Here is a 12975-nt window from a genome sequence, read left to right as displayed (position 1 = left end):
TAAAACATTGTGTGCAACCACTGTGGTCAAATGTAGGAACATAGGAATTGCTAGATGAGAAAAGAGCAGGCCCGAAGGGCCGAATGGCCTACTCTTGCTCCTATTTTCTATGTTTCTATGTAAGACCAACATAAATCAGTTCACCTGCTACCATCCTCGTAGTCGCAGGATACAACAATAGTGCAGTTGTTGACTAATCATAGCAGTCAATCTCTATTAATTAGTCCACAACAGACTCAGACATGATGTAAAATCCCAGTGGTGCAGTGTTTTGGGAACCATGGGGGTAATTTTAACCCCTAAGTTGGGGCAGGTGGTAGTGAAAATCTTTAAGACTGGAGGCCTACTGATTGCTGTTCTTCAACAGTGGCTATTAGTTGCAAAGTAGACAGGCAGTATCTTTCTTCATTCTAATTTGACTCATTTTTAAAAAAAAAGACACAAGTTAATTTTTGAGGCAAACAGATAGGAAGGGAGTGAGGAAAGGAAGAAGGGAAATAGATTAAGGGTGACGGGGTCTCATCCCTCTCACCAACCGTTCTTGTGGGAAACAAATGGGAGTTGGGAAAATGAATTGAGGGTAAAGGGTCACATGAATGACAGCAGAGCAAGAGGGAGGGGCGGATACAAGGGTTGAGCAGATAGTTCAAAGGGTCAAAATCCTGGAACTCCCTACTTAACAGCACTGTGGGAGAACCTTCACCACACGGACTGCAGCAGTTCAAGAAGGCAGCTCACCACCACCTTCTCAAGGGCAATTAGGGATGGGCAATAAATGCTGGCCTCGCCAGCGATGTCCACATCCCATGAACAAATAAAAAAAAAGAGGGATAGGGTAGTGATGGGAGTGAGGCTATGGTCTGGGTCTGTTGTAGACTAATTGATAGAGATTGATTGCCATGATAAGTCAACGACTCAATTATCATTGTATCATGCGTCTACCAGGGCAGTAGAAGGCGAACTAAATGGACCTTGGTCTTTTTTTGTCTAGCAATTCCTATGTCCCTATATATGGCAAGGAGATAGTGGGAATATGAAAGTGTAGCGTGCATGATTGGAGAAAGGGAAAGGGGGGGAAGTACGAGTGATTGGGGCAGAGGATAGGAAAGGAGCTACTGAGGGCCACATTTTCCCATTAGTGGCTCCTTTCCCTGCCAAGCCAAGCCATACCACCCACACCCACCACCTCCCACCAGAAAGAAAAGAAGAAGGGAGAAGCAGAAGAGGGCAGAGTGAGAAGCAAAAAGAATTGTTAAGGGAAGGGAAGGGAAGGGAAGAGAAGGAAAGCGAGAGAACAAGAGAGAGACACAAAGAAACAACAGCGTGAAGACAACAGAAACAGGTAAGAAAGTGATCATATCCATCGAATTACCATGTGCAGGATCGTGGGAGATCAACTAGTAAATAATAAAATTAAAATTTGTCATGTATTAGATAATAGCAATGGACAGCACAGAATCATAGATTCATACAGCACAGAAGGAGGCCATTTGGCCCATCGTGTCTCTACTGGCTCGCTGAAAGAGCTACCAATTAGTCCCACTCCCTTTCTCTTTCCCCATACCTTGCAGATTTTTCCTTTTTAAGTAGAGATCTAATTCCCTTTTGAAAGTTACTATTGAATCTACTTCCACCACCCTTTCAGAGCCTTATTTTTTCAGGACAAACTCTGAATCCCTTCTTGTTAACAACTTTAGTGTGTTGAACTAAAGAACACGGGTCATGAGTCAGCACAGCGGGCCACACACCAAGCCTGAATTAAACTTAACAATGTACTTAAGCTGAGCATGGTAACTTCAGCCAATAGCTCTCCAGTTTAATGGACAGCAACATCTTAATTTACTGGCAGGTGTTCCACTTGCTGCAGATCTCTGAAGCTGGCAACAATAGACTCTTTTACTGCCTAGTAACAGCTAGAGAAATTGAGAGAAAAAGCTGAACAGACTAATGAGTCAGAAATAAAAAGATACATGTGTTTTCTTCCAGCTAATAGTGCAGTCATGCTGGGCAGCTGTCCTGCAAGTCGTCGCTAAAATGTTACCAGGATGGCCACGGGAATAAAGATGGTTTCCTCACCTCACTACTTCTTCCAAATTGTATCACCATGAGAGTGGCAGGGGAGGGACCAACCACTGTTCCCAGATGTTTCCAACACACGCCATTTCCTTTTTACTTTTCGATTGCTTGTTTCAGATGATAACCTTGCTGGGTGCAGTATTTTTTAACACCTTCTTCTCTGGTGCATTTGTCCTCTTTAAGGAGAGATTTAACTCTTGACCCTTTGCTGCCTGTGACATTTTGCGATTATCTTTACCCCACACTTTTAAAATGTTCTACCAGGGCCCATTTTCAAATAGTAAATAAATCAATGGAAAAACGTGATGAGCAAGTATCAGTGTAAGTTGGTGGGCATATTCTACTCCCTATTTGATTAATGGCACTCTTAAAGCATTTTTACCATACTGTTGTGCCGTCAACTTCGGAGGCATGGGCCAACCATGACTGGGAAAAGTAAACCCTCTGGCTCCCATTAAGCTGACGGCAGTAGGGGACCCACTTTTTCCCACTAGGTCTCTGGGGCTGCTGCTGGTACTTCCATCCCAGGCAGCATAAGCGAGCAGATTCCATACATAAATATGTTTGTACGTGAAACAAAATTCCATACGTCCTAAATATGTGCAACATACTGGGTTGGCTCACTGCCTGTTTCTGGTCAGAATCCGATTTTATTTTTGCATTGATGATTTTTTTATATAATTGGAAGAGGAACACACTGTCCTGTGCCTCATCCACACCTGTTCTCTTTCCAACAGAAGTCACTGGTTAAGATTCAATGTTTCTCCTTCCTAACCCAAGGAGAATAAGGCCAATAAAAGCATCGTCATGGTTACCCCAGATCAGATCAGCTCAGTCAACACAGACTGTCCATGGACTGAAATTGGAACCTTCTTTATCCGTATTGCTCAGCTATTCACTGCCTAACTTGCTGAGCCATTGGGGAAGTACACGGCCTTTTAAAGGCTCAATTCGGAGCTTTGTGTGACTCTTTACAGACAAGTGCTCTCAGCTTTACTCATCTAATTGGAACCATTAAGTCTGCCTTCCCGCAGATCAGTGGCCACGTGGAGACAGTGCCCAGTACTGGCGGCATGACAGGAATAGGCACACAATACGCTGCTCCCTCTCAGGATGGCAATATGCCGCTCTCCCTTACCAGCCACCTCCAATACCTGCATGTGTGGGCAGGCTGCCCAAGCTCCTCGTCAGACTGTACTTCAGGATGCTCAAAGGTTGATCCAGACACCAGAAGCCAACATCAACATGCTTCATGATGGTCATTGATTCAAGCCTTTATTACCTCTAGACTGGACTATTCCAATGCTCTCCTGGCCGGCCTCCCAACTTGCACTCTCCGTAAACTTGAGCTCATCCAAAACTCTGTGGCCCATATCCTAACTCGCACCAAGTCCCCTTCTCCCATCACCCCTGTGCTCCTGGTTCGGCAATGCCTTGATTTTAAAATTCTCATCCATGTTTTCAAATCCCTCTCTATTTCTGTAACCTCCTCCAGCCCTAGATCCCTCCGAGATCTCTGCGTTCCTCCAATTCCTGCCTCTTGCTCATCCCCAATTTTCATCGCTCCACCATTGGCGGCCGTGCCTTCAGCTGTTTAGGCCCTAAACACTGGAATTCCCTCCCCAAACCTCTCCGCCTCTCTACCTCTCTCTCCTCCTTCAAGATGCTCCTTAAAACCTACCTCTTTGACCAAGCTTTTGGTCAACTGTCCCAATATTTCCTTCTGTGGCTCGATGTTAAATTTTGTTTGATAATCGCTCCTGTGAAGAGCTATATAAATGCAAGTTCTTGTTACTGATGATAAAGGAAGCATGTATGGCCACGGCGATGTAATCAATGATTCCTTGGACCTTGAGGAATCCTGACATAAGAACATAAGAACATAAGAAATAGGAGCAGGAGTAGGCCAATCGGCCCCTCGAGCCTGCTCCGCCATTCAATAAGATCATGGCTGATCTGATCCTAACCTCAAATCTAAATTCATGTCCAATTTCCTGCCCGCTCCCTGTAACCCATAATTCCCTTTACTTCTAGGAATATGTCTATTTCTGTTTTAAATTTATTTAATGATGTAGCTTCCACAGCTTCCTGGGGCAGCAAATTCCACAGACCTACTACCCTCTGAGTGAAGAAGTTTCTCCTCATCTCAGTTTTGAAAGAGCAGCCCCTTATTCTATGCCCCCTAGTTCTAGTTTCACCCATCCTTGGGAACATCCTTACCGCATCCACCCGATCAAGCCCCTTCACAATCTTATATGTTTCAATAAGATCGCTTCTCATTCTTCTGAACTCCAATGAGTAGAGTCCCAATCAACTCAACCTCTCCTCATATGTCCGCCCCCTCATCCCCGGGATTAACCGAGTGAACCTTCTTTGTACTGCCTCGAGAGCAAGTATGTCTTTTCTTAAGTATGGACACCAAAATTGTATGCAGTATTCCAGGTGCGGTCTCACCAATACCTTATATAACTGCAGCAATACCTCCCTGTTTTTATATTCTATCCCCCTAGCAATAAACGCCAACATTCTGTTGGCCTTCTTGATCACCTGCTGCACCTGCATACTAACTTTTTGATTTTCTTGCACTAGGACCCCCAGATCCCTTTGTACTGCAGTACTTTTCAGTTTCTGACGTTCAATAAAATTGCAGTGTCCTGTCATGGTGGTGTTTGATCTCCATGGAGAACATGATGAAATTGCTAGCTCGAGAGAACAAATGTATTTTGCTTTTCTCGGTGCATCTGTGCACAGCTGTTTGGCTCATATTGCAGATTGTTCATGTCGATCTAAATAGCCCCTGGCTGCAGAATGTGGCATAACTCTGTGAAAGTTTCCTTCGTAAAGCGGAGTATCCGCAAATACTGCTTATTGGTCAAATGCATCTATCTGTATACTCTGGCATGGGTGTTTCATGCCTGTGGTACAGCCATGCCAATCTGCTCTCTCTTTGTCCCCGCACCTCTTCTTCCAAGAAGCAAAGATAGATGGGAGTAGGGATGTTATTGTGCCCGGTCTGTAAAATGTAGGGGGTGGGGGAGGGGGGGAAGGAAAAAGCAGTTGCTGAGATGTCAGTCTTGGCTGTGTTGTCAGCCGTGGCTAAGTGGTAGCACTCTTGCCTATGAATCAGATGGTCATGGATTTAAGTTGCTCTCCAGAGACTTGAGCACATAATCTATGCTTCAGTGCAGTACTGAGGGAGTAAAAGACTCCATGGGACTATTTGAAGAAGAGCCAGAAAGTCCTGGCCAACATTTATCCCCCAATCAACACCATCAAAAAGAACAGGTTATCTGGTTATTTATCTCATTGCTCTTTGCAGGACCTTGCTGCACAAACTGACTGCCATGTTTTGTCTACATAATAACAATCGGGCTGAATAGCCATGGATTACAGTCCTGGCAGTTACTCTGGGCTCGCACCCACCAGCGCTGACCCTGCCGGAGCTATGGGGTTAGTGGGAGGCACCTCATTAGTATGGGACAGGTGAGCACATTGGGCACATTTTTGAGGCCTAGCTGCCCATGGTGACTAGACGCTCCAGTGCTCGTCTGCCCGTGGGTGACCAGGCACCCCAACCAAACCCAGCCATGTCTTCCACGGCCTCTTGTTTTAGGGGTGCGATCTCACATTTTAATTTTTTTTTAAATTGGGCATCCACCCAATTTTTAAAAAAATTGGGTGGATGCTTTATTCAGGGATCCAGACTACTTTCCTGGCCTGGACCCCATTGGTGGAGCCCATACCCGCCCATGTGGAAGCGGGAACACCTCAACTCACAAAGTGCCAGATCCTGACTAAGTCAAAGGAACAGGAATTCCCGCCGTAAGAAGGCTTTGACCCTGGCACCGCCCACTTGCCACCATTTGCCCGGTAAAGAGCGGAAGGAGGTTTCCGGGGACTGGTCTCCCAACAGAGTTATGGTGAAAGACCAGTGGAACATAGGAAGAACATAGGAACAAGATTAGGCCATTCAGCCTCTCAAGCCTCTTCTGCCATTCAATTAGATCATGGCTGATCTGTATCTTAACTCCATCTACTCGCCTTGGTTCCGTAACCCTTAATACCCTTACCTAACAAAAATCTATCAATCTCAGTTTTGAAATTTTCAATTGACCCCCAGCCTCAACAGCTTTTTGGGGGAGAGAGTTTCAGATTTTCACTACCCTTTGTGTGAAGAAGTGCTTCCTGACATCACCCTTGAACGGCCTAGCTCAAATTTTAAGGTTATGCCCCCTTGTTCTGGACTCTCCCACCAGAGGAAATAGTTTCTCTCTATCTATCTTATCAAATCATTTAATCATCTTAAACATCTCAATTAGATCACTCCTTAATTTTTTTTATTCGTTCATGGGATGTGGGCGTCGCTGGCAAGCCCAGCATTTATTGCTCATCCCATATTTAGTCTTCTTTATATATATTCTATAGTATATAATCTTCTATACTCAACTGAATACAAGCCTAGTCTATGCAACCTGTCCTCAAAATTTAGCCCTTTTAGCCCAGTGGAACCTTTCAATGGAACCTCTGCCGAATTTCAGCCCCAATGACTGCAATTCAAAAGAAATTTAATGGCCGTGAAGCTGGGCCATCCTGAGGATGTGAAAGGTGCCATATAAATGCAAGTTCTCTCTTCTTTGCTTGTGAGTGGGGACAATTCTCCTACACGGCTATTTTAAGAAACTTTTAATAATACCTATGCATAAATAGCAAGGCCTAGAAATTCTGCCAGCCCCTCAGAGGGGGCGGAGGTGCAGTGGAGCGGAATTTCAGCCTCGTAGGCCTCGTCAGGACCCTGGCCCAAATCATGGGGGTGGGTTCATTTGGATAATTGGGGTGGGCAACAGAGCCACAATATCGATCAGAGAGGGAGGGCCCTGCGGAAAGGATGAGAAAAATTACCTTCTGTCTTGGCAAGGCACTTTGGCTGGCATTCAGAACATAATCACTCCCGCTGGGATCGATTACTGTCGCAAAATTTTATCTTTGGGATTTTGCCAGCCCAGTACAGAATCCGCGCCGGCTCTCAGTCACCGTGGGATCTGTTGGTTGGAGGAGGGAGCAGCGGGCGGAATTCCTCGGGTATCCCAGAAAGGACCCTCTAAAATGCTTCTGGGATGCAAATGGGGCAAGCAGAAAGTGCACCTGTGCCCCTCATTGGGTCTAAATTTGTAGGGTGATTTAGATGGGGCAGCAACCAGGTGGAATCAGGTTCCACCCCAAATTCTAACCGCCTCCCTTGTCGCAGCTGCACCTGAATTCCATGCCCCAGAGAGCTGCAAATTCCAGGCTCAGATCTTTACTGCCTGCTCTCATGGTGTGGTGTGATGTCATCTTCTTTGCTTGCCTAACAACAGGCTCTGCACACCAAAGAAATAAGAATCATAGGATCATACAGCGCAGAAGGAGGCCATTCAGCCCACCATGCCTGTGCTGGCTCTTTGAAAGAGCTACCCATTTAGTTCCACTAATTAATTGCTCTGTATAAATGCACATCTTTATTTTCTACCTGATAATTTACCTCAGTGCGATGACAGGTAAACCCAGGCTATTTGAAATTATGCAACTTTAGTACATTAATGACCACAAATGAGTCTCGAGACTCTTGTTAATGAATGCAAACAGGCAGTAGGACTGTGGTAAATAACAGGAATGAGTGTGCTACATTTCATGGAGCAAGAACCATTTGTCATTGTACTTACATTAAAGGCACTATATAAATGCAAGTTGTTATTATTTAGAAAATGGACAATTTTGGAACCCTCAGCAAAAATACGGACAACAGCAATGAAATGGCTAGACTGAGGTAGTCTAAACCGTAAAGGGATCAACATTCCTCTAGTTAAATATGATTGAAAAACATATTTTTCAATCATTTCAGCAAATCAAAATCATAGAAGCGTATGACATCTCAATGTACCAATTGTGAGAAATGTGAATTTATTCCCGGCAATAAAAGAAAGTTTCAATTAGGACGTACCTGCTGCTGAGGAAATTCTCGACGATTGTGTTATCATGATGATTGGCTGAGAAACTTCTTTCACAGCTATTAATGAAAACGACCTCACCCATCTTGTTCAATCTCAAACCACATAGAGGTGGTGCCTGCGTGGACTAAGGTTTGAGTGACCCACCTGATCACATGAAAGCAGTCAAGAGGCACCAATTGGCTTGTCTGGCTGCCACTTGATCATCATGTTTTTAGTACCTTGAAAGGAAAGCGATCACAAGGTTTAGCTGTCTGACTGGGCCAGCTGGCATGGTCCCAAACAGGATGTTGGGATCTTGACTGGAAGCATTCGCAGAGCAATTCTACTAAATAAAAGTAACATTTGATGTCCTATGTGAATTACTAGGGGTAATTTTACGAGCTTTATCCGCTGGCAGCACATTTCGGAAATTTTGGGCACAGACTGCCCAAGGTCTTTCAACCAGCTCAGAAAATAATGGGCAGTGCCACCCAAATTTTCAGTATGTGCGCTACCAGCAGATGCGACTCCCCACTGGAACATTGGAACATAGGGACAGGGGTAGGCCATTCAACCCCTCGAGCCTGTTCCGCCATTCAATTAGATCATGGCTGATCTGTATCTTAGCTCCATTTTTGGGGCATAGAGTTCTAGATTTCCACTACCTTTTGTGTGAAGGTGCGCTTTCTGACATCACCCCTGAACGGCCTAGCTCTAATTGGCAGCGTGAGCCCATTAAAGTAACCCTTATTATGGCAATACAGTTATAAACATGATTATCATAAGCTTGGCAGAAACCCAACTTTCAGAAGTAAACAGCACAGCTCTAGCTGTGATCAATATTACGGGCCAGCGTTAATCCAGCTCTAGCTGTGATCAATATTACGGGCCAGCGTTAATCCAGCTCTAGCTGTGATCAATATTACGGGCCAGTGTTAATCCAGCGTGCTGCCGAGGGAAATCGTGCCATTCTACCACCCCTCTATCAACCACCGCCCACCACCATTTCAGGGATATCCCACCGACAGAAACATCAGACGTTCAGTATGTCCACCCAAATGTGGGCAGGTGTATTGAAAGGAATTACAAGTGAGAGGAATCTGCCCTATGACGTATTCCCATCATTTGCAACATAGAAATGTTGGTCGCGAGGAACAGTGGTCCAAATGGAGAATTTAAATTTTAAACTCCCCTGAAGGGACTTGAATTGATTGCCTTGCAATTTAGTTTTTTTTAAATTCTCCCCTTTCTTCGGCTGTCACAAAGACAGCTGGTCACGCTACACTGCAGCAGTAGCCTAAGGCTTGTCACTACGATTTTCCTTCTCCCCCTTTTCCCATACACGGCACGGACACAATGGGCCGAATGGCCTCCTTCTGTGCCGTAACTATCTAACTTTCTGTGATTCTATGATTCTATACAGCCAGCAGCCCTGACAGAGCTGGGAATCCCTACAGGAGCCTCATTGGGAATATTTACTCCTGGAAAATTGTCCAGGGTCAGGAGTGCAAGGAAAGCCCACCCGGCCAAAATTGACCCACTGTCGGGCTGAGAGGAAAATCAGCCCTTGCATAACTTGGCATGATCTTAACTTCCTTAATCAGGGTATTACAGTGACATAGCATGTGGTTATCAATGATAACTCCTCAAATTACACAGCATTGCAATAAGACATTCTTTAATCTGATGACAGATTAAGTGATGTGTAGAACAATCCAAGTATGATTTCCCTTTTCAGTGGTAACAAGCAATCAGCCTGCCCAGATTTGTGTGCTGGCTCAAGTGTCTGTTCTATCTGAGAAGTAGGAGACCAGAGCACACAACAGATAGAGCTGGTTAGCTACAGTTACATCGAGTTACATCCAAACTACAGCACAGAAACAGGCCATTCGGCCAAACTGGTCTATTCCGGTGTTTGTGCTCCACACGAGCCTCCTTCCACCCTAATCCATCTAACCCTATCAGGACACTCTTCGATTCCTTCGAGATTATTACAGTCCTCCTTTTCCAAAGACTTTCCTTTGAATTTATGGCGACATGTTTCATCCCCTTCCCCAAGGTCTCGAGAGGAGAGGCAGAGGCCTGTTCAGTTACACACCAGAGAAAATCTCCAAAATAATGAAGCAGCCCATACCAGCCCACAGCAGGACTTCAACAACATAGAATCGCAGAATCAAAGAAAGGTAACAGCACGGAAGGAGGCCATTCGGCCCATCGAGTCCATGCCGCCTCTATGCAGGACCAATACAGCTACTCCCACTCCCCTGCCCTTTCCCCATAGCCCTGCAAATATTTTCCTTTCAAGTGCTTATTCAGTTTTCTTTTGAAGGCCATGATTGAATCTGCCTCCACCACCCCTTCGGGCAGTGTATTCCAGATCCTAACCACTCGCTGTGCATCCTTTCTGAGACCTTCACATCTTTCCTGAAGTGCGGTGCCCAGAACTGGACACAATACTCCAGCTGTGGCCGAACCAGTGTTTTATAGAGGTTCATCATGAATTCCATACTTTTGTACTCTGCCTCTATTTATAAAGCCCAGGATCCCGCTTTCTCAACCTGCCCTGCCACCTTCAACGATTTGTGCACATATACTCCCAGATCTCTCTGTTCCTGTACCCCTTTTAGAGTTGTGCCCTCTAGTTTATATTGCCTCTCCTCGTTCTTCTTACCAAAATATATCACTTCGCATTTTTCTGCGTTAAATTTCATCTGCCACGTGTCCGCCCATGCCACCAGCCTGTCCATATCCTCTTGAAATCTATAACTATCCTCCTCACTGTTTACTGCCCTTCCAAGTTTTGTGTCATCTGCAAATTTGGAAATTGTGCCCTGTACACCCAAGTCCAAGTCATTAATATATATCAAGAAAAGCAGTGGTCCCAGCACTGACCCCTGGGGAACACCATTGTACACCCCACTCCAGTCCAAAAAAATAACCATTCACCACTACTCTCTGTTTCCTGTCCCTTAGCCAATTCTGTATCCATGTTGCTACTGCCCCCTTTATTCCATGGGCCACAATCTTGATGACAAACCTATTATGCACTTTATCAAACTTTTGAAAGTCCGTATACACCACATCAACTGCCTTGCCCTCATCTACCCTCTCTGTTACCTCATCAAAAAATTATTTGAACACAATTTGTCTTTAACAAATTCGTGCTGGCTTTCCCTAATCAATCCACCCTCGTCCAGTGACTGTTAATTCTGTCCTGGATTATCGTTTCTAAAAGTTTCCCCACCACTGAGGTTAAACTGACTGGCCTGTAGTTGCTGGGTTTATCTTTACACCCTTTATTGAAAAAGGGTGTAACGTTTGCAATTCTCCAGTCCTCTGGCACCACCCCTGTATCTATGGATGTTTGGAAAATTATGGCCAGTACCTCCATAATTTCCACCCTTACTTCCCTCAGCAACCTCAGATGCATCCCATCCAGACCAGGTGACTTATCTACTTTAAGTACAGCTAGCCTTTCAAGTACCTCTTCTTTATCAATTTTTAGCCCATCCAGTATCTCAACTATATCTTCCTTTACTGAGACTGTGGCAGCATCTTCTACCTTGGTAAAGACAGATGCAAAGTACTCATTTAGTACCTCGGCCATCCCCTCTGCCTCCATGTGTAGATCTCTTTGAGCTAACAAGTGGCAGGTAACATTCTCACCACATTAATGCTATGTAATGACCATCTCCAACAAGAGAAAGCCCAGCCACCTCTCCTGTCAGTGGCACCACCATCAGTGAATACCACACCATCAATCTTTTGGGGGTCACCATTGATCAGAAGCTGAACTAGACCAGGCCATATCAACATAATAGCTACAAGAGCAGGAGTTGGGTACACAAACATTTGTTAATATCAGTGACTGGTATGTGCAAATTATGGGAACATGGATTTAAACTATGTACGTGGTTCCCAAGAATCCATGACGGGCCACAAAGACAAAAGCTTGACTACCCTTGAACTAATAGATAACTGTTTTCCTATTAAGCAGTTTAGAGCTCATTCTACCCATTAACTTTCTTTCTATGATTGGAGTATCTGTTGCTTTCTCCCCCTTCTTTTTCCCTCGCTAAGAGGCTTGCTCATCTTTTAGTTTTCAGTTGAACTGAACAAAATTGAAGAGCGGAGAAGTTATGTTAAACTTGTATAGAACTTTGGTTAGACCACACTTGGAGTATTGTGAAAAGTTCTGGTCTCCATATTATAAAAAGGATTTAGCGACACTGGAGGAGGTGCAGAAAAGATTTACTAGAATAATACCAGAAATGAGAGGTTATACCTATCAGGAAAGATTGAGCAGTCTGGGGCTCTTTTCTCTAGAAAAGAGAAGACTAAGGGGTGACCTGATAGCGGTCTTTAAGATTATGAAAGGGTTTGATAGGGTAGACGTAGAGAAGATGTTTCCACTTGCGGGGGAGACCAGAATTAGGGGCCATAAATATAAGATTGTCACTAGTAAATCCAATAGAGAATTCAGGAGAAATTTCTTTACCCAGAGAGTGGTTAGAATGTTGAAATCGCTACCACAAGGAGTAGTTGAGGTGACTAGCATAGATACATTTAAGGGGAAGTTAGATAAATGCTAGATGAGGAAGAAAGGACTAGAAGGATATGTAGATGAAGAAGGGTGGGAGGAGGGTCAAGTGGAGCATAAACCTGTTGGGCCGAATTGCCTGTTTCTGTGCTGTACATTCGATGTAATTCTATGTACTAGTTCTGATGAAGGGTCTAAATCGAAATTTTCTTTTTAGAGATGCTGACAGACCTGCCTGGTATTTTTAGCATTTTCTGCTTTTGGTTCAGATTTCCAGCGTATGCAGTTTTCTTTTCATTTCAACATCTATTTTTATACCTTTGTTATAATAACAAAACTAACACAGCAGGCCATCTGGCCACTCATCATTGGCACCTTTCCCTTTTTAAATCT

This window comes from Heptranchias perlo, chromosome 1 (genome assembly GCF_035084215.1).
Source record: "Heptranchias perlo isolate sHepPer1 chromosome 1, sHepPer1.hap1, whole genome shotgun sequence".
Taxonomy (NCBI): Eukaryota; Metazoa; Chordata; class Chondrichthyes; order Hexanchiformes; family Hexanchidae; genus Heptranchias; species Heptranchias perlo.
The sequence above is the reverse complement of the archived record's forward strand: the minus strand, read 5'-3'. Positions refer to the sequence as shown.